The sequence below is a fragment of the Phycodurus eques genome, chromosome 17 (assembly GCF_024500275.1).
Source record: "Phycodurus eques isolate BA_2022a chromosome 17, UOR_Pequ_1.1, whole genome shotgun sequence".
NCBI classification, from domain to species: Eukaryota; Metazoa; Chordata; class Actinopteri; order Syngnathiformes; family Syngnathidae; genus Phycodurus; species Phycodurus eques.
Window position 1 is genome coordinate 13,818,016 of NC_084541.1, and position 20,678 is coordinate 13,838,693.

General features: G+C 38.9%; 1 protein-coding gene across 3 annotated transcripts in view; it reads left to right on the forward strand.

The window, feature by feature from the left end:
* fstl4 (follistatin-like 4) overlaps positions 1-20,678 on the forward strand; it is a 115,715-nt gene that overhangs the window by 19,098 nt on the left and 75,939 nt on the right. The window contains exon 1 of one of the 3 annotated variants that reach the window (XM_061703022.1): positions 11,795-11,895. The exons of the other annotated variants lie outside the window; for them this stretch is intronic. The gene's annotated coding sequence lies outside the window, so the exon portion shown is untranslated. Of the gene's footprint in view, positions 1-11,794; positions 11,896-20,678 lie in introns of those variants that run through there. 3 annotated transcript variants of the gene reach the window in all.

Sequence of the window (20,678 nt, forward strand, 5' to 3'; positions counted from 1 at the left end):
TACCGGGAAAAGGTGGTCATATTATGAGAATAAGGTTGAAATATTAAGAGAATTAAGTGGTCATTTTAATGGGATAAAGTCTGGATTATATGAGAAAAAATTGGGAATTTTACTTTTCTTTTAATTTTATGAGGAAAGAAGTGTTGTTGTTTTTTTGATAAAGTGTGTCAATTGTGTATACAAAAGATAATAATGCTGACTTAATTTAATATAATATAATGTTATAATAATTTCGAGAATAATAATAGAATAGAATAATAATTTTACAACAACAAAATTTTAATTTTACAACAATACTTGTGACTTTTACAGAAAAGTCCGATTTTTTTTTCGAAAAGGTTGCAATTTTTTCGACAACATTTTTTTGATAGTGAAGTTCTAATATGAAGAGAAAATATTTGATTTAAAGCTGTTGATGAAGTGATATTGACAGGGAAACAAGTCTTAACTTTTTGGGAGGATGATGTTGTGATTTTATTTTTTTCAAGCTATTTTAGGAGCATAGCATTAAAAAAAAGTTTTAACAGCATTTAAAGTTGTTGTTTTCTGACATTAATGGCGTGATTTTTACAGGGGAAACAAGTCATTGTATGAGAAACAAAATAATAATTTTACGAGAGTGAGGTTTTAATATTAAGTAAGAATGAAGTTTTGGTTTTCAAACATCTTTAAAAGGATGAAGTTGGGATTTTGTCTTTTTTTTTTAGCATAACATAAAATGAAGAGGACACAGTTGTACTTTTGATAGAACAACGTTGTATTGTTACGAAAAGTTAAAGTTTTTATTTTCTGAAAATAATGGCAGACTTTTTACAAGAAAAATTTAAATTTTTAAGAGTACCAAGTTTGTCTTTAAGGTATTTTACAAGCATAACGTAAAATGAAGCGGACACTGTAGAAATGTTGAGAGAATTATGTTGTTGTATTAAGACAAGTTAAAGTTGCTATTTTCCAACAATAATGGCACAATTTTTACAAGAAATGGTTGGGATTATACAGGAAGAAAAAAACCACACTTTTACGACAATAAATTGACATGATAAAATTGTGTTACAGGAAAAAGAAGCGTAATTTTGGAGAACATTAACTCTGATTTTACAAGAATACACAGGTAATTTTACAACAATAATAAGACAACCATTACAGGAACAAACGTAATTTCACGAGAATAAAGTCGGGACGATCATGAATTTTACGACAATAGAATGAACAGACATGAAAAAAAGTTTCATTTGAAGCGAATGACGACGTGATTTTACCAGTATGATAAATAAAGCCATCCGTCATCAAGTCCAGAAGCCTTTTGGAGCCTTGAGGGCCACCGTTGTTCTACTGGTCTACGGAAACAGTATGATGGTGGTTTGAATTCCGAAATGATGTGAACTTTTCTCGCGTTTCGTATTTACGTTCCTACGTGTCATTTTATTGCTTCCAGCTTGCGCCGTTAAAGCGCACAGCGAAACGCGATCGCTTTAACCGCGTGCGTAAAAAACGGCCATGTCGGAGTTAAAGACATTAAGGCCATCTGCTTTGTTGCCGTGCACAAACACACGCATACACTTCATCGCACAATCAACACAAACAAACAAACAGCAGCAGAAGGCGGGCTGATTACCTTGTGATGGAAGTGGCGCTTTTTTTCCCCGGAGATAACGAGATCAATTAACCTGTTAGCAGCAGTCTAATAATTGCAGGTGCACGCCGCTAGTTGTGTAGCACCCTGATAAACTGTGTGTGTGTGTGTGTTGTGATTTCTAATCATTTGTCATCTGGTCGAAATGTCTCAATACAAATGTAAAAAAAACAAAAACGCGAGAATAAAGTGGGAGAAAAAATTATTGAATTTCCCCCACATAGATTTTTTTTTTTTTTTTTTTGGTATTACTATGAATTTGTTGTCAACTTTATTTTTGTAAAATTAAACCAGTTTCCTTTCAAATGTATGATTGTATACCTTTAGTTTCACATGATTCTTGTAAAGCTTTTGTAAATTAAAAAATAAATTCCAGTAAAATCCCAAATTCATTTTCTTAAAATTGCACGTTTTTCCCCCTATAAAATCACGTGTTTACTGTCGTAAAAGTATCACTTTTCTTCTCAGTATAGTCATTTAATATAGAAAAATATTAATAAGTATCTGAGGAAATATTACAACTTTATTCTTGTATAATTATGCATTTTTTCCTCTCAAATGGCATGAAGTGATGACCTCAATATATTCTCTTACATGATTTTTGTAAAGTATTTCAATCTTTTTAAAAAATATAGAGCAATATAGTAAAATTGCAATTTAATTCTCTTAAGATTACAGTGTCCCCCCCCCCCCCCCCCCCCCCTTGTAAATTCCTGTGTTTTTTATCGTAAAATTCAGACTCTTTTCATTTATTTTTATTTTTATTTGTTTTGGTAAAGCTCTATTTGCCTTATTTTATTCTGGGATTATTGTCAAAGGCAATATTACAACTTTATTCATTTAAAATTACACCTTGTTTTCCTCTCAAATGTATCACTATAGTCTTTTAATTTTACATGAAATGTAAGACATAAAGCCATTATTTACAGCCCCCCCCCCCCCCCCCAAAAAAAAAAAAAAAAAAAAATATTATTTTTTATTAAAATTTCGATTTTCTTTCCTGCAATACCACTTCTTAATCCTTTTATAATTCTGGATGTTTTTTTTGGTGTTTTTCTCTTGATTTTGTGTTATTCTCACAAAATTATAATTTTATCCTCATAGAATTACGACGTTTTACCTTATAAGCATACAATCATTTTTTTGTTTTTGTTTTTATTGGAACCATACAATGATACTATCTTCATTTTGGAGCTTTGTTTCCTGTAATCACTGATTCATCCTCTCATAATTACGACCGTTTTTCTCAGGAAACAATAATCTCTGAGTTGCAGTATTCATGTAGAATTACATATTTATTCTAAAAAATAATTATTTCTTGTAAAAATGCAACTATGTTCTCTACATTTTAGAAATGCATTTTATATTTAAAAAAACCCAAATCACAATTTAATTATCGCAAAAAACCATTCTTGTAAAATCATGAATTTACACTCCCAATATTATGTTATTGGCATGAAGTGACGACCTCAAACCTAAGCGCAACTTAAACTCAGTAACAATGACTGTGATTGACCTTAATGAAATCCAAATAATGCCATTTGGATTTGACCAGCGGTCGTTATTGACCGCGCGTTGGCAGCCGACTTTCAACTTAAAAAATGTCCGCCCCCTCTCACAATTTCACCTATTTGTTTCCACCTTTCAAGCGACGACAAGAAGGCGCATCAAAGACGTGATGTATACTCTTGAGTGTCCGAGAATAACTTCACAGCGGCGGCATGTATACGCAAATCTATTTTTAAAAGTGTGTGATCTTAGGAGCTGTTTTCAAATGCATGAAGATTAATCAGGGAAAAAAGGAAAAACTATGCAGGTGCCGCTTTCTTGGGAATGAATTGGTTGAATAATGTATTATTGAATGCCTGGTAAATAACATCCAGATGGAAGCGGGCGGGCTGCAATAAAAGCGGTTCAACAAAACTGGTCACACTTGGCAGTAGAGTTGTTTTTTTCCACTGATGTTTTACCATAGTCGGATTTGTTATTAATCCTTGGTTGCTTTGTCCTACATTAAGGTCAACTGAATGTGGTTTAAAGTCCAACCACTCATTCTCCAGCGCCTGGTCCTTTTTAATTATTGCAACACCTATGACAGAGAGATAATCTTTTGATGCTGGCTGAAATGAAGTGTCCTGATGATGTCATGTTTTTCAACAAAATGTGTTTTTTTTTTAAACATCATAGGTAAACATACCAAAACAAAAACAGCGTCTTGTTTGATGTACCAAACACCGCTTCATACAAGTTGGTGTAGTACATTATATTGCTGTCATGTGCCATTGAGCATTATCATCAACACGATGCCACCGCAAAATCATGTTCAATTGCTAATGTTAAGATATCGCCGCTAAAGCGAACCACTGTGGTACATCATCTTCCCAAATTCCTTTTTAAAGGTCTTGGCGACATGAGCGACGCAATAAATAAATTGATGAGCTGACTAAGTAATGGAATAGGCGGAAATTAATCTATACCTAACTGACCTTTGTGGCTGACCTGTTCCTTCTGCACCAAATAATTACAGCTATCCATTGTTTTAACAAAACAGGATAATTCCAATGTATCTAAGCTATTTAGAATAACAAAAAAAAAAAAAAAACATCCAGACTTTGAAATTTCCCACAGAGTGAGAGGAGAGGCGGAGTTTTACCACAATTCACAGAAGGTTCAAGAGAGTTAAGAGATTTGTTCTCAAGCTATTTTCAACAGTCCAAATTGGTTATAATGCTTAAAAATAAGAGAAGACGTGGGGACAGACCAGTAGTATTGATTTGTGGAAAAAATAGGTAATTGACCATATTTGGGCATACAAGGTTTCTGCCCGACAACGACGATATGATGTGGAGTTCATTTTTGTTGGCTGAAATGAGGTTGTGCGAGGGCGTCTTGTTTTTCATCGAAATTTGAGTTCAAATCCAAATTGTTAAAGTGTTGGTGGCATTTGAACTTCAACGGTACCACTGTGCAGTACCTGGCTGTTTTTAATTATTGCACCGCATATAGTTCAGAGCGAATCCTTTGATGCTGGCTGAAATTCACTCAGTATTTGTAGGTAGTATAAATACACTTGTTTTAAGACATTGATGGGGGTTTTGAGACTGACCCTATGCCGAAATCATGCCAAGTCAAATGTTCATGTTCTATTGGCAGATAATTTCACTAAAATCACAGCACAACTGTGCAATATCGAGTTGATTTTAATGACCACAATGTGTAATCTCACAGCGACACATTCCTGAGTCCCTATTTCACACTGGAGCAAATATCTGTTTCACAATAACAACACCACACTTACTGTAGCAATGGGATGGTTCCTTTTCCACCCGAGCGGCGGCCATTGCAGCAAAGACCTAAAAGGCTCCATTAAGGGGCGACGGATACGATCTCCCGGAACGGTATTTGGTATTCAAACACAAATGGAGCAATTTGTGCAAACAGCAATAGCGTGATGGCGGCACCGCAGGTGCGACCGCAGAGAATCCTCACGAGTCGAGGTGGCTGTCATCGGTTAAGGACGTCAGCGTTGGGGAAAGACAAAGGGTAATGAAATTGCAACTTGCCATACTAAGCAGTGGCAGTTAGGATGCGCCGGGAATCAGATGGTGGCTAGGGCTGGGGCGCTTATTTTGACACGACGGAATGAGCTGTCTCCCCGCTGAAAGAACCGATAATTCAGCTGTCATTCCCAGGAGGGAGGGGTGGTGACGGATAAGGGGGTGAACCAATTTCTGCCAGGACGGAAAGAGCGTGACGAGGTGAGAGCCTTCAGCGCCACTTTTGCCTACCGCCCGAAACACCAAAAAAGCCGTGTTTGTGCTCACTTGTCAGTCGCGTGTTACCACGTCGGGGAAGAACTCGCTGAAATGCTGCCGTAGTTCGGTAGTTTGACTGCTAACACGGAACATGCGCCACACGTCTGCTCCGTAAACAAACACAGTGCAGCTCATCCTCTGCCGAGCGGACGCCGTGCCTAGCGCGCAGTCGTGCCCATGTTTGGCACTTAAGTATTTATTATTTCGTCAACAAAAATTACACAAAAAAAGTCTAAATACTTTTTTTTACAAATTCTACAAATTAATATACATTATGTGGCAAATCACAAATTACAGAATATTTCTCCCCTGTTTCTCTGTTTTATTACACAGGTATTTGCAGAAAAAAACACAAAAATTGTTAGAAAATTAAAAAAAAGAAAAATTAAGCCACACGGCAGAACATCCTGAACTGAATTTTTGATACTACCTAAAATGTATGTAAAACAATTTAACGTTTTTTTTTTCTTTTTTTTTAATCTTTACCGAGACTAGAACAGTACTCAACAGACACTTTATTCAGTACCAAAATTCTCAATTATAAAAAAGAAATAAGTGTATGCAGCCAAACAATATTTATAAAAATAGCAAATATAAAAATATATCAATATTTCCTAACCAACTAAAAGTGGTAGTAGTGGTAGTTAGTGTATCTGTATTTTTCCCTCATAACTTTAGTACTGACTCGACAACACGCAACGTAGACTTCATTAGGTACACAATGTATCCAAAATAGTTTTATTTGTAAAAAATATTGTCTATATATATATATATATATATATATATAATTCCGTGAGGGTAGTTATGTGGTAAAACACACTTTATGGAATATTTTATTGCCATCTAAAATATTTGAAAAATTTAATGTATCTGTACGTTCCACCCTGAGAACTCAACCACACTCAACTTCATTGGGCACATACCTACTGTATCCAATTTTTTTTTGTATTCCTAAAGAATAATTCTGTGTCAAAGCACACTTCACTTCATATTTTCGAGGCATCTATAATGTGAACAAAATTAATTTGATCAGTGTTTTTCTCTAGCATATCATTCAAATGTGTTGTGTTCAACATACTTAAATAATGACAAACCTTGAGGTGTCATGCAGTCGCACCCCGAAAATGCGACTTCTACGAGACATGAAACACTAGAAGGTTCCATTAGGACGTCATAACGATGCGATGCCGCTGATCGAAAGACACTCCGCCGATGTTTATACCCGACAAGCTCCCCCGCCTAATTGTCCGATCATTGTCTTTGTGGCAATCATTCACTTTGCCTTCTCGCACTGAAAAAAATGAATGCGACTCCCTTTCAAGCGCCTGCGAGAGACACAGAGGCTCTTTCAAAACTAACTCCACTGACGGATGGAACGTTATACGGGAAAAATGCAAAGTCATGGCTTTAGCCGTTATGTTTTATTATCTCCCAGCTGTGTTTTTTTCCCATCGGCACATCTTGTCCTTAATGTGAGATTGACTCTTGATTTGTTTTCTGCGTGCGACGTCGTAAAAGTTAACGGCCACCACAGCCGCTTGTAGACGAGCCGTAAACGCCAGCGCTTACGTTGACACCTTGTATTTCACAGAGGCCACGAATCATGTTCGTGGTGACTTGGGTTTAGCGTTAGCCCGCTGAACACAATAATCTAATGCTAACCCTAACCGACGTTGGTGTGACGTTAATTTCCCCGCAATGGCTACGAACATCATGTGACCAAATCCGGGGAACAGGGTCTCGGACTCCCTTTAGATGCTGCGGATTGCTGACGTGATAGTTCGAACAGTATTTAGCAAGTTCAGGTTCAAACTATAATGTCAGCGAATAAATATAAAGGGAGTCTGCGAACCGGTTTTAGTTCAATGATGTACATATTTCGGCACGCCAGAAGAGGGTGATATTGCCTGAAATGGTGGCGCCCTGAGATTGCTGTAGATTGATGAATTGTTCTGTTTAATTCTTATTCCATCCATCCATCCATCCATTTTCTGTACCGCTTATCCTCACTAGGGTCACGGGCGCGCTGGAGCCTATCCCAGCTATCTTCGGGCGAGAGGCGGGGTACGCCCCTGAACTGGTCGCCAGCCAATCGCAGAATTCTTATTCCACGAAATCAATATTAACCAGAAGAGCGGGTTTTGATTAGTGGCGACACATACCATGTGTTCTAGCAAAAGAAAAAATTGTGGATTTACTTCCCTTATGGTTCATCTTCCTTCCTTCTCTCTCCTCTCTCCTGTTTACGTTTGCGAGCCATTAAATCACGCAGGCGAAAATGCACACTTTTATTTTCCTGAACACCATAAAACGATGCCTGCTCGCCACGAGAAGCTTTAAGTCTTTAATTACCATGCGTTCCCTCATCCTTCTGTGGGCCTATTAGGCAAAAAGCGCTTGCAGAAATGTAATTACGTTCATGTATCATTAATAGCCCATCTCACTGTTATTTCGAGAGTGGAGGGTGGGTGGATGTGATGGTGGTGCATTATCTTTGGATATAGTTGTAAATAGTTAATCTGGGCCCACAGGAGGTCCGCTGACATTCGCATTCAACGCACTTTGTCTCCCATTAATTCCCTTTTAAGTCCCCCAAAAACTTTTTATCCTAAAAAAGATGTATTTTTTTTTTTTTTTTTTTAAATGAAACAGCATTAATTTTGTTGCCTAGCTGTCATTTCTTTGGGCAGTTTTAATTAAAAAAAAATAATAATAATAATAATTTTTTTAAATTGAACAATTACCAATTCAACCGGTCAACCCAAATGTTAACATTGTGCCAAACTCTGCATGTAACCTATTGTCGGCTCTACAACCAATTGCTCACGTTACGCAAATCCTAACCTAAAACCTGTTAAATCCTGAACCGAAATGCTAACAACATGCTAATTATAACCCACAATCCCAACATAAAACCTGTTGTTAACTCTTTAACCGAAATTCTCACATCATGCTAACCCTAACCTGAACCACAACGTAAAGCCTATTGATGGCTCCTGTAATTAAAATGCTAACCTTATACTAACCCTAATCCCTGATCTCTAAACCTAACCGTAAACCCAACATAAAACCTATATATATAAAAAAAAAAAGATAATGTTATGCTAGCTCTAACCCCAAGCTAAAACCCTTTGTTAGCTCTCAAACCAAAATGCTAACCCGAATACCCACATGGCCTGTTATTAGCTCTTAAACAGAAACGCTGCACCTAATGTAAAACCTATTATCGCACCCAAAATGCTAAGATTGTCCTCACCCTGTAATCCTAACCCTAACCACTTAACCACCACACAAGATCTAATATTAGCTCTTGAAGCAAAATGCTAACATTATCCTAACCCAGTCCCTACCCTTCACCCTAATATAAAACTTGTTGTTAGGTCTGCTAACGCTAAACGTAACGTAATACCTATCTTTTCAACCAAAATGCTAGATTCAGCCTAACCCAAACATTAAAACCTGTGATTAGCTCTTTTACCAAATTGTTGAAGTTATGGAAACTCTAACCTTTTATTTAAAACTTATTTAAAACCTGGTTGGTTGAAGAGACTACCCTAAAGTAAGAACTACCCTAAAGTAAAACATGCCCTTAGATCCTTAACTAAAACTATAACCCTGTAACCCTAATCCATATTTAAGCAATTTAAGACCTGTTCTGAGCTCCTTAACCAGCATGCTAATGTTCTGCTAACCCTAACCCTTCAAAAATCATACATTTTCAATACGCTGTTTGCCTTTTTGCCTTCATGATAGCACTTCAGTCCAATCAGTAGTTATTTTTTTTGTTAGTTGTTGTTTGCTAAAATCCGACACTCCAGACGTCTTGCCCCAGATACTTCGTGATGGCCCCTGCAAGCAAATATTTGCCTTGAGTGTAAAATGTACTCTAGAGGACACACACACACATACAGTGGGAGTAATTCTACAAGTTGTCACGCTGCACCAACAATTCACCATGTCAGTGTTTGACCAGGATTAAAGAAAAGACGGACTTTCATGTTAATTAGCAAGCTAATTGCATCATTGCCCGAATATTAACCGCCAGAACATCAAATGCTGGATTGATAACTGCCGAATGCTAACGTTATGTTAACCACTAGCCCTGATTCCAATGTAAGACGTGTTGTTAGTGCCTTGACCAAAATGTTATTGTTATGCTCACCCTAACATTGACGTAAACTGCCTGTTAGCTCTTTAACAAAAATGCTAACAACGTGCTAACCTTAACCCTAATCCCAAAATCAATTGCCTTGTTGCTAGCAAGATAACCAAAGTACTAAAATTATGATAACCTAAACGTAATCCCTGACCTCAACGTAAAACCTGTTGTTTCCACCGTAATCAAAATTTATTCGAAATATTATGCAACCCTAACATCAACCTGCGACCTATTGTTAGCTCTTTAACCAAAATGATAACATTATGATAACCATAACCTCCACCTGAAACCTCTTATTAGCGCCTTAATTAAAACGATAACCCACATCCCAACCACTAACCCCATTCTAAGACATGTTGTTCACTTATATAAGGAAAATGCCAACAATATGGTAGCCATAATTTATTTACACCATAAATCCTGTTGTCGGTTCCTTCATTAAAATTCGAACGATATGCTAACACAAACCTGAGACCTATTTTTACCTCTTTAACAAAAATGCTATTACGCTAACCGTAACTTACACATAAGACCTCTTATGAGCGCTTTAATTTTCAACTATTTATTAATTCATTAATCATTAATTAATTATGGTAACCCTAACCCCAATGTGAGACCCGTTATTAGCTCAAATGCAAACAACCGCAACGAAAGAAAAGAAAACGATAACGTGACTCTTACCCTTCCTCGACTCAGTTGGGGGAGAAGCCAAGATGTTATCGATCTCAGGCCGGACGACGTACTCGCATTTAACCCGCGGGTCAACTCCCCGAGGCGCCTTTGAGACTTGTGTGAAGTTGATAGCAGCTTTGCCAGGCGAGAGAGTCACAGCCAAGGAACTCTCCTGCTTCCCCAAGCAGCCGCCCAAAGCCTACCCCAGGCTGGCCGCTCTGTGGAGGATTACCTTTGAGAGAATTGGCTGCCTAGTTTCTCGTCTTCACTGTCGAGCACAGAGCCTTCAAGATTAAAGTGGAAGGATCAACTTTTTCCTTTTTTTTCAACGTTTTTTTCAATACGATATCTTAATCATGTTGCCGTCGATGAGCATAAATTCCACAAAAAATGCGCAGGTTCAAATAAGACTACCGCAAATACCCCCCAAATTGCCCAGATTAAAATAAAACTACCATAAATCCGCAAAATTGCATGTTAACAAAAAATCCTCTAAAGGTTGCGTAGACAAATAAAATTAACAAATTGCACAGGTTAAAATAAGACTACCATAAATCCTCCTTAAATTTCCTCGATGAAAATAAGACTACCAGAAGTCTTCCAAAAATTACCCAGATTAAAATAAAACTAGAATGAATCGTTCAAAAATTGCGCAGGGTAAAATCAGACTACCGTAAAATTCCCCAAGATTTTACAGATTTATATAAAGTGCAGCACATGCCCCCAAAATTGTGCAGGTTAAAAAAGGATTACTGTAAAGCACTTCAAAAATTGCCCATATTAAAATAAGACTAAAATGAATCCCAAAATTGTGCATGTTAACGAAATAAATATCGTACCACCAATCCTAATTACTTTATCCTTAATTACCGTAAATCCCACACAAACTGCACAGGTTAAAATAAGACTACCATAAATCCTCCTAAAATTGCTCAGATTAAAATAAGACGAACAGAAATTCTCCAAAAGTTGCACAGGTTAAAATAAGACTACCGCAAGTTTTGGCACATTATTATATACAGTGAAGTGTCAGATGAGATATATTGTGGTCATCCACATGTGTTTGTACTTTGATGACATTTGTTTAAAAAACAAAAACGTGCTAATTTAGCGCAAAATCTGGTTCAGCATCCGTACGAAGCCCAATGACCTAAATGCAGAAATGTAATGGCGCAGTGGTCTGCCAGCCTTTTTTGTCTCTGTATTTGCTGATAGAGATACCGTGTTCCCCATCGACAGCATTTGTGAACATTTCCCGCGGTACAAAGTGGATTTTGACAGATGAGAAGCTGCTTTTTGCAGATGGATTTCAGTCGCCAGACACATTTCCAGCTGGACTGGAGCGATGCCACGCTCGTGTCTTCAGGGCGGCCGGCAAGCGTTGCCAGGATCATGCTGAGGCATGCTGGGTAGGCCGGTGCGAGGTGTCCAAGCGCGCCGACTTTGTTCACAGTGGGCTGCCGGCCAGTAGCTGCAGTTTAATGGAGTGATGCTGCACCGGAATGGAAATGGCGACCTTCGTTAGCCTCGCTTACCCGTTAAGCAGTTACATTGATTGGACGCAGAGGTCCAGCGCATGACTATTTAAAACCAGTAAATCATGCATGTTAAGTAAGGTAAGTGTATCGTTGTTGTTTTTTTGTATTACTTTGCATTAATTAGACCCCTTTTAAATATTTCAAACCCGCTAGAATGAACGAGAACAATTAGCTATTGAGTGAACGCAATGCAAAGAGCACATACTTTTTTGGGTTGTGCAAAAGCCTTAATAGAGTAGAGAGAATAGTAAAAATTAAAGCCAAGTTATATTTCAATTAAACTAATGCACTTGCATTTGTAAATGTCAAAGGCAATTTCTTCAATGAACCTAACGTATGTGTTGTCATAAACACTGAAAAAACTGTTTTGATTGATCAGTGTACATAAAATATGTATGTTAGGTGGAGATAAAATTGCATTTGATTTTTATGAAAATGCGGATGTAAGGTTTGTTGTAGACTTAATTGTCTTCGATGTTTATTAAAATATGTATTGTAGGCTCTTTGAAGACTAAATTCCCTTTGAGTTGATGACTCTAAAATGTCTTTGATGGGTAGGAAACACGTTGGTTAGGTTCATTGAAGACTAAATAGTTTTGATTGTTTATGAAACGATTGTTACACTAAATTGCCTTTGATGTTTACAAAAACAAATACGTTAGATTCATGAAAGACTCAATTTTCTTTGATGTTTAGGAAAACTCATGCGATGATCGATGATTCTAAATGGTCTTAAATGCGTAGTTTACGTTTGGTTCGTTGAAGACTGAATTGTCTTTGATGTTTATTGAAAACAGGTTATTTGGACTCAGTTGTCTTTCATATTTACAAAAATGTGTGGGCTGCATTCATTGGTGATTGATTCTAAATTGTTTTAAATGCATATTTTATGAAGACTATCGAAGATAGTCTAAAATTATATTTGATGTGGAGATAAACCGGTTAATTGAAAACTCATTTGTCTTTTTTTTTTTTTTTTTGTGAAAACATTCTGCTCGCTTCACTGTTGCATGTAAACTGCAGGATTTCCCGTTAATTTATGCCTTGGAGGTCGGCGGGATGAGTAAGGATCTCTGGTGGTCGTTGATGGATGTAGTTTGTCTCGTCGAGCAATCGCACTTGTGCCGATGTTGGTCTTGTTGTTGTCCCCCAAAGCTCTCTCTCTCTGCGCCTCACTCGCTCTCCAGAGGCGGTGCGCTTGATAAGTGATATTTATAGCCGGGCTGTGCGTCGCGTAGCGAGGCAGCGGTGGGGGAGTCGATGATTCCTGGGCCACGATGTTTTGGTTAATTGCCATCTAGCGTCCTATCCCAAGCATTCAGACCGCGAACAATCGAAAATATTGGAAAAGGAGAAGATTATTTTATGTTTTCCAGGTCAAGGGTGGGAGGAGGGGGGAAAACAACACCTTGATTTGTGAGAGCGACTGATTGCTTGGCTGCACGATGAGTCGCAATCACCGGGCTTGATGATGGCGACAGATCATCAGTGAGAACGGTCCAGCGTCTAATCGTCTTTGATCGGTCATCAAAAACCTGAATGCTTTGCTTATTTAAACACACAAATATGACGCATGGATAAATCTTGATTGCAAACAATCAATACAGACAATAGAACATGTCCAGAATTTTCCACGATTAGCTTTTCTTTCATGACTAGGCCACATAACAATATCGTGATTCGATTATCATGGCCAAGATTGAAGGTGTTACTCATTTCATTGGTCACTACAGCAGTGTCTACCAAAGACTTAATTGTCTTCACTCTTTCCGAAAACACGTTAGTTAGGTTAACTGAAGCTATATTGTCTTTGCTAATTAGGAAAACACGTAGGTTAGGCAAATGTAAATGGTCCTTAATGTGTAAAACAAAATGTGCATTTAGGTTAATTAAAGACTAAATTATTTTCAATGTTCATGAAAACACATATGTTCAGTTCACTGAAGACTATATTGTCTTGAATTGCAAAAATACATGTGAAGTTCATTCAAGGCAAAATTTGTCTTTTGACGTTTGGGAAAACACGTACGTTCCGTTAAAGACTAAACAGTCTTTGATGTTTAGGAAAACCAAAACCTTATGTTAGGTTCACTGAATAGAGTGCGCTGTTAATTTAAATACACAAATAAGACAGATGGATGCGTGTCCTGATTTTTCTGTGATTAGCCTTTATTTCATCGCTGTCCCGATAAGACTGTTTGCTCATAAAAATGGCCAAGACTGAAGCTATTCGTCATTCCCGCAGTCATGTCTGCAGCGATAACATCTGTGTAGGAGTGATCATTGATTTCAGAGCGGGTCGTTGGCCTTTTGTGGGCCAATTAAATTATTCATTTTTGCATATTTTCCAATAACTGCGCTCGGTATTGTTTGGCTTCTCCCGAGAGTGAAACCAAGATTTACTGCTGATCGTCGACATTTACAAAGAAAAAACATGTTAGGTTCGTTGTAGATTAGATTGGCTTCACGTGTTTGTGAAAACCACTTTATGTTCATTACATTAGGTTCTTGGGGACTAAATAGTCTTTGACATTTACAAATACATATTGATATGTTCAAAAAAGACACTAAATTGTCTTATGTTTACAAAATGATATTTATGATAATTAAAGACTTAATTGTCTTTGGTCTATTACAAAATGAGTTACATTAGGTTATTGGATGCTAAAAGTCCATTGATGACTCAAAATTTACAAAAACATTTATGTTCACTAAAAACATGTATGTTATGTTAAATAATGACTACATGGTCAAATGTTTTTGAGAATGTTTGTTGGTTTCAAAATTGTCTTTGATGTTCACGAAAACACGTTATCCTCATCCGTGATGGTTACAACTAAATTGTCTTGATGTGTCTGTTAGGTTCATTGATGATGCTAAATGGTCTTTAATGGTTTTAGAAATGTTCATTGGTGACAAAAATGGGTTTGATGTTCACGGAGACACACACATCGACGACAGAATTGTCAGTGACGTTCACGAAAACACAAGTTCGGTTCACTGAAGACTAAATTATCCTTGATGATCCTTGATGAGCTGCACAATGAATCTAATTTTAATCGTGATCGCAATTTTGCATGAGCCTGATGGCCTGCCGTTTTTCACATATAAAATGCGAGCACTGCTGCATATGAAAAGTGCATCATTTGCAGCAGTGCGCGCAACCTAGTCAGCCAGCCACCAGGGGGCGAACGGATGGTTAAGGTTTCATTAAGCTCCGGCACGCTCAGTTTGTGACCGTGCATGACTGAGCAATGGTCAAGCAGACCAACGGAGACGTACCGTCCTTGACAATTCACTATATTGACGACGGGGATTTTCAAATGAAAATTCGGCGCTTGCAGCCTAATGTTATTGGCTTCTATGCATGAACTGTGTTTGCTTCCATTAAGTTGCAATTTGCACATTTTGTTTGTTCAAAATTAGTGCAATAAAAATAACGATTTTTCCCAAACACGAGGAATAATCATGATTAACTATTGTGATTACAATATTGATCAAAATAATCATGATTATTATTGTGGCCATAATCGTGCAGCCCTACTTGATGTTTATGAAAATAATGTTTTGTTCACCGATCACGATTGTATTTGATGTTTATAAAACCATCTGTTTGGTTGATTGGACACATTATCGGTTTATAGCCGTAGTCATGGCATACAGAACACATTGATTTTAGAGCGGGTCTCCGGCCTTTTGTGGGCGTCCACCAGCTTAATTATAATTTTTGCACATTTTCCAATAACGGCACTCAATACATTCCCCCTTCTCTGGAGATTTACCAACTTTTCCATCTTTAATCAATTTCGTACATAGCGTACTCATCGCAGGTTTATACACTGCTGCGATCTGCTTGCTCTGTATTAACTATCACTTGGTTATGTGGCCAGATAAAGCTCCCAAGCTGGGTCGACTCCATTAGAATGCAGACCAAATCACCCGGTGGCGTCTTTTACAGCGCAAACGGTGCTCCTTTACGGCATAATTAACTTCTAAAGGAGCCGTGTGCAATCTTCAAGCCCTTTGGGAAGGTCCCATTATTGGAGGGATGAAAGGCGGTGGTGGTTGGTGGCTGGTGGGGCGGTGCCCTCGGGCAAGCGTCGAACAAGGACACCTCAAGTTGGTGACACTTTTCACTATTCCCCATTCAAACTTTTTGCCAAGTGAAACAACCGCAATCATTTTTTTTTTGTCTTTGAAAATTTGTCTTTGATGTTGACGAAAACACATGCCTTAGTTTCATTGAAGGTTGAAATTGTCGTCAGTGTCACAAAAACATGTTTGTTACTTGGCGCCTCAACTGTCTTTGTTTGCAAAGCGCACAGGTTCATTCAATAGTAAATTGTCTTAAGTGTGTATGTTATTGAATAACTGAATTGTTTTTGCTGTGAACAAAAAAACACACGGCGGGTTTATTGTAGACTAAATCATCTTTGACGTTTTTGAAAACAAGCTCATATTACTATTGTTATTATTACTATTGTTACAACTATTGTCTTTGATCTTACTGTACGTTAGGTTCTTTGCCAAATAAATTTTCTTTGATATATCAAGTACTCACCAATGGTCCTGGTCATTGGCTGCCCCAAAAAATGTTGTCATCAATGAACCAGTTTGTGTTCCTAAACGTCCAAAACAATTAAGTCTCAAGGAATCTAACATATGTCTGTGTTCATGAAAAAATGTGTGAGGTTTGTTGAAGGCTAGATTATCTTTGATGGTTGTGAAAACATCAATTTTCATTGACGACAAGATTGTCTTTGAAGTTTGAAATGGTCAATATATTGCTCCTGCATCCGAAACCGTCAAAGAATGTTCAACTAACCCAAAAATATGCCAGTTTTCTTCTTGTTCCACACATATTTTTTTCTTGGTCGCCAGTTGAAGGGCACTCGCCATGTGTCGTAGGGAAAGTGACAAACTGCTTCCACCTTTGCGTGGCACTCGGCCCATGTCGCCATCATTCAAAGCCAAACGTTGCGGGGCCAGATTGCTGCTTTTTAGGGTGTATAAAAAGAAGATTGAACGCGTCTTGCGCGGCGAAAAGAGAAATGATCCCCGCCATCGAGCTCCGCCGGGGGGGACGCAAAAAAAGTCTGGAGGGCGAGTACATGGGCTTTTATCACTTATTATACGGCTGAGCGCATCCTATATTGTTCGGGGACCCCACACCCATCCATCTCCTGCACTGTAGGCAGCTGTATGGATCAGGGAAGCGTTATCAGACTATAATGTCATCGGGATAGGCTGTGCCATTTAGACTTTTTAAGGGTACAGTGCTGTTGTTCTCTGTGTGCACCTTTCTTTTTGACACAGCAGTACTTTGGCTTGTGTGTGTGAAAGTGCTCTGCAGGTGACAAAACAAACTGTTCGCACAAAAGTGGCTATCGACAGGTCGGCAGAATGGGGTTGGGAAAAGACTTTCCACTGCATTCTGGCAGGCATCTGCCTCACATAGCAGATAAAAGACAAAGGACAGGCGGCAGAGGGGTCCTCGCAAACCAGGAAGTGACACATTAATATCATAATTGAATCCGCCCTTTGTATTTTTTGCTTGGCAGAATTTGTGGGGCACAATCACTTTTCCCCCAAAGTCTACGGCAACTTGGGACATAGGGCTCGCTGTCCCACAAAGTAGATAAATTACTATTGCTACAATGTCCAATTTGAATGTCTACCCTGCATTTGTTGCTAGGCAGAATTTTTGGGACACAATCCCTTTTGCCCCAAAATGCCATAGCAACAGCCAAAGAGAAGCATACAAACGTGCTACGCTAACAACAATGAAACAATGAGCGACATCCTTGAGTGGCGGAAATCACAAATGTTGTTTGTTAGTGGTTTCAGCGACTGCTAATGATTGGCTGCATTAATCCCAATCCAGCCCTTGATTTGTTTTTCTTTTCTTCTTCTTAATAAGAACCGCAACCGTGTAATGATTAAGACGAGTCAAGCGTGTGCTGTTACTAATGATGTGGAGATAAGCCGTCATGTGGTGCGGAGTCTCTTCATAACTCTCTGGAGGCTGTGTAGGCCCAAGTGGAGCATGCTGGCTAAACAAATGATGCTGTTGCTGGGCGGGTTGGAGGTTATGTGTGTGTATTTGTGTGTGTTTGTATCTGATTGATTGCTCCAATTATACGTTTACGTGAAGCAGCGTAGGCGTGCGGATAAAAAAAAAAAAAAAAAAAAAACAACAACAACATGCGAAGCCACCCGTAATAATCTCAATAATAATAAAGTTGAAGGTTTTTTTTAATTCATACATGATTTAATTAACTTCAAGCACTCTTCTTTTCATCCGTAATTGACTCCCATAATCACTACACGGCCATTAAATACGACCAAGTGTGTGCTGTTGTTAGGTAGCCTCAAACATACAGTACATGTGAGTGTGCAGCAGAGCTTTACATGTAGCCTACAGTGGATATAAAAAGTCATTCAAACTTATGTTAAATGGGAGTCCGCATACAATTGCCACAATTTAAGGTGCCTTTGATTAAATAAAGTTCAGAAGTTGTGGTCGGCTTTTTCCTGACATGTTTTGCTTTGTAGCTGAAGCCCGAAGGGTTTGAGCTAACACTAACTGCCACGGCTATGAACGAATAGGTGTTGATTCAAATGCACTCGTTTTTTTTTTACAGCTGCCGCCATTTTGACTTGCTGCACATCCGCATATGCAGAGTTATACATTCAAATGTATTCTAAAAATGCAGCCAGGCTTAGATAGTTTTCTTCACAACATAAAACCCACCCTACCCCATAGCCCATACTTGTGAAGAAGACAGGAGACTGTTAGTTATATTGATATTTAGATGGTTGTATGAGTCATCTATTTTTTTTTCACTATAGCCGTAAACCATAGAATATATAACTGACATTTTGGAAATGATTGGGTGTCCACAATAAGGACCTTGAAATGTCCAACCACACACACACACACACACACACCCACACAAAAATCATCTTAAATGATTGCATTTTTACTCTCCGATGAATCCCAAGTCTTAAATCGGTTAATTTCTTAATCAAAAGGAACGTCCGGCTCAGCATTCCTGCTCGCCGTCGTGTCCATTAATCAATTTGAGCCCATCAGCGATAACGCAATGGAGCCATTGAGTGCTCGTTGCCATTGTGATGCTGCTACTCCCGTTCCCTAATTAACGTCCCTATCTCCTGGCTCGCATGTTCACACAGAGTTAAGGGCGAGCCAAGGCCACCGGAACTCCATAAAAATGCTAATTTCAGTCACGCAAAATCCCCCCGCAATGCCGGACGTGATTGAACATCTCTAAGTTACCTTTTATTTGTGTTGCTGTGTGAAGAAGGAGAGTGCGCAAAATGTGTCCTGTTAACATGTCTTGTGTCAATTCTAAGGGCCTTGCTCAAGGGCAACTTGGCTACGAGTAAAGTGGGAAGCTGCCCATACCCTTATACTGTACCAGTCATGAAATTTGATTGCAAGGCCGCCTTATAGTCACAGATGATGTCTGTGAAGGCTATGGACTCAAACCTGGAACCCTTTGGTTACAGTCTTATTGTTGTTCTCGTTGACGGAATTCAACCTGTTGCTATTTTGGTGACCGTTTATATATATATTTTTTTACTGATACCAGTCATTGGTATCGAACCGAGAACCCTTTAGTCAGAGCTTGCATTCTCGATTTGAATCAAATCTCGGGAAACTGGCATCCTTTGGTGACGGTCTGCCCTTTGGACACAGAAGATAGTTGCTGGAATCAAATCTGGGACCTTTTTGTCACAGATGATAGTCAGAATCAAAGCTGTGACCATTTTGTCATAGACTCTATTCTTATCCTTTTAGTTGTTATTGGAATGGAACCTGGGAACCGTTGGTGACAGTCAGCATTCTTATCCCAATAATTGTGGGTGGAATCTAATCGAGGGTCCTTTGTTCACATTCCACATTTTCAATTTTAATCGAACAATGCAAAATAATATTGGGGGGAAAAATATGGTGAGAGTCTGCCCTTTGGTCAAATGAACCTCGGTTTGAATCCAACCAGCTCTTTGGTCTTATCCCTATGCCAGTCAGTGGAATCGAACCTGGGGGAGTTCAGTCAACCTGGAGCTCTTAACCCCTAAACCATAGATAGACATCGACCACATCCTCCATTCTTAACAACCTTGAGTCAAAGACAGCCTTCTTATCCCTATGCCAGTCTCTGAAGGGAAACCAGGTTTTATTTGGTCACAGCTGCATTCTGATCCTCATCCCAATCGGTGAGATTGTACCTGGGGCCCTTAACCCGAACACTGACTGACTGGATTAAAACCTAGGGCACTTTTTGTCAGACACATCATTGTTATGCCGATACCACTCGGTGACCTCAAACCTTGAGCTGACCGGTCACTGTTTGCATTTCTACCCCTTTCCCCCAGTCAGCAAGGTGCTTTTGATCGTGGACCTTGTTTTCTCCGCTGCTTGCTCCCTCCCGAGACTCCCTTGCCGCACGTACTTGGTAGTCGTAACTCAAAAGTACAGCTAACCTTAATCGAATTCTATTTGCATCGATCTGGCATTCTGAGTCCTCCCCCCAAACCCCCAACTGAGGCCCCTCTTTGGTTAGCGTGCTGCCATCCGCGCAGGTAACCATGGCAACTGTGGCAGCCGTCCCGGTCGATGGGCACCCCGTCGCCAGCCCTCCTTTTTCTTCAGGGGTAACGAAGCTAATGTTGGTGGACGACTAAACGGCCCTACGCAAACTTCATGACGGCGGCGGACGTTGTCCCGTCGGCACGCCGTATAAAAATGATGGTGCACTTCAGCTGACCCTGATTCTTCCTGAATGATTTATAACTCCGTGTCGTGGAGGGTGGTCGGCGCTTTTAGTGGTCCC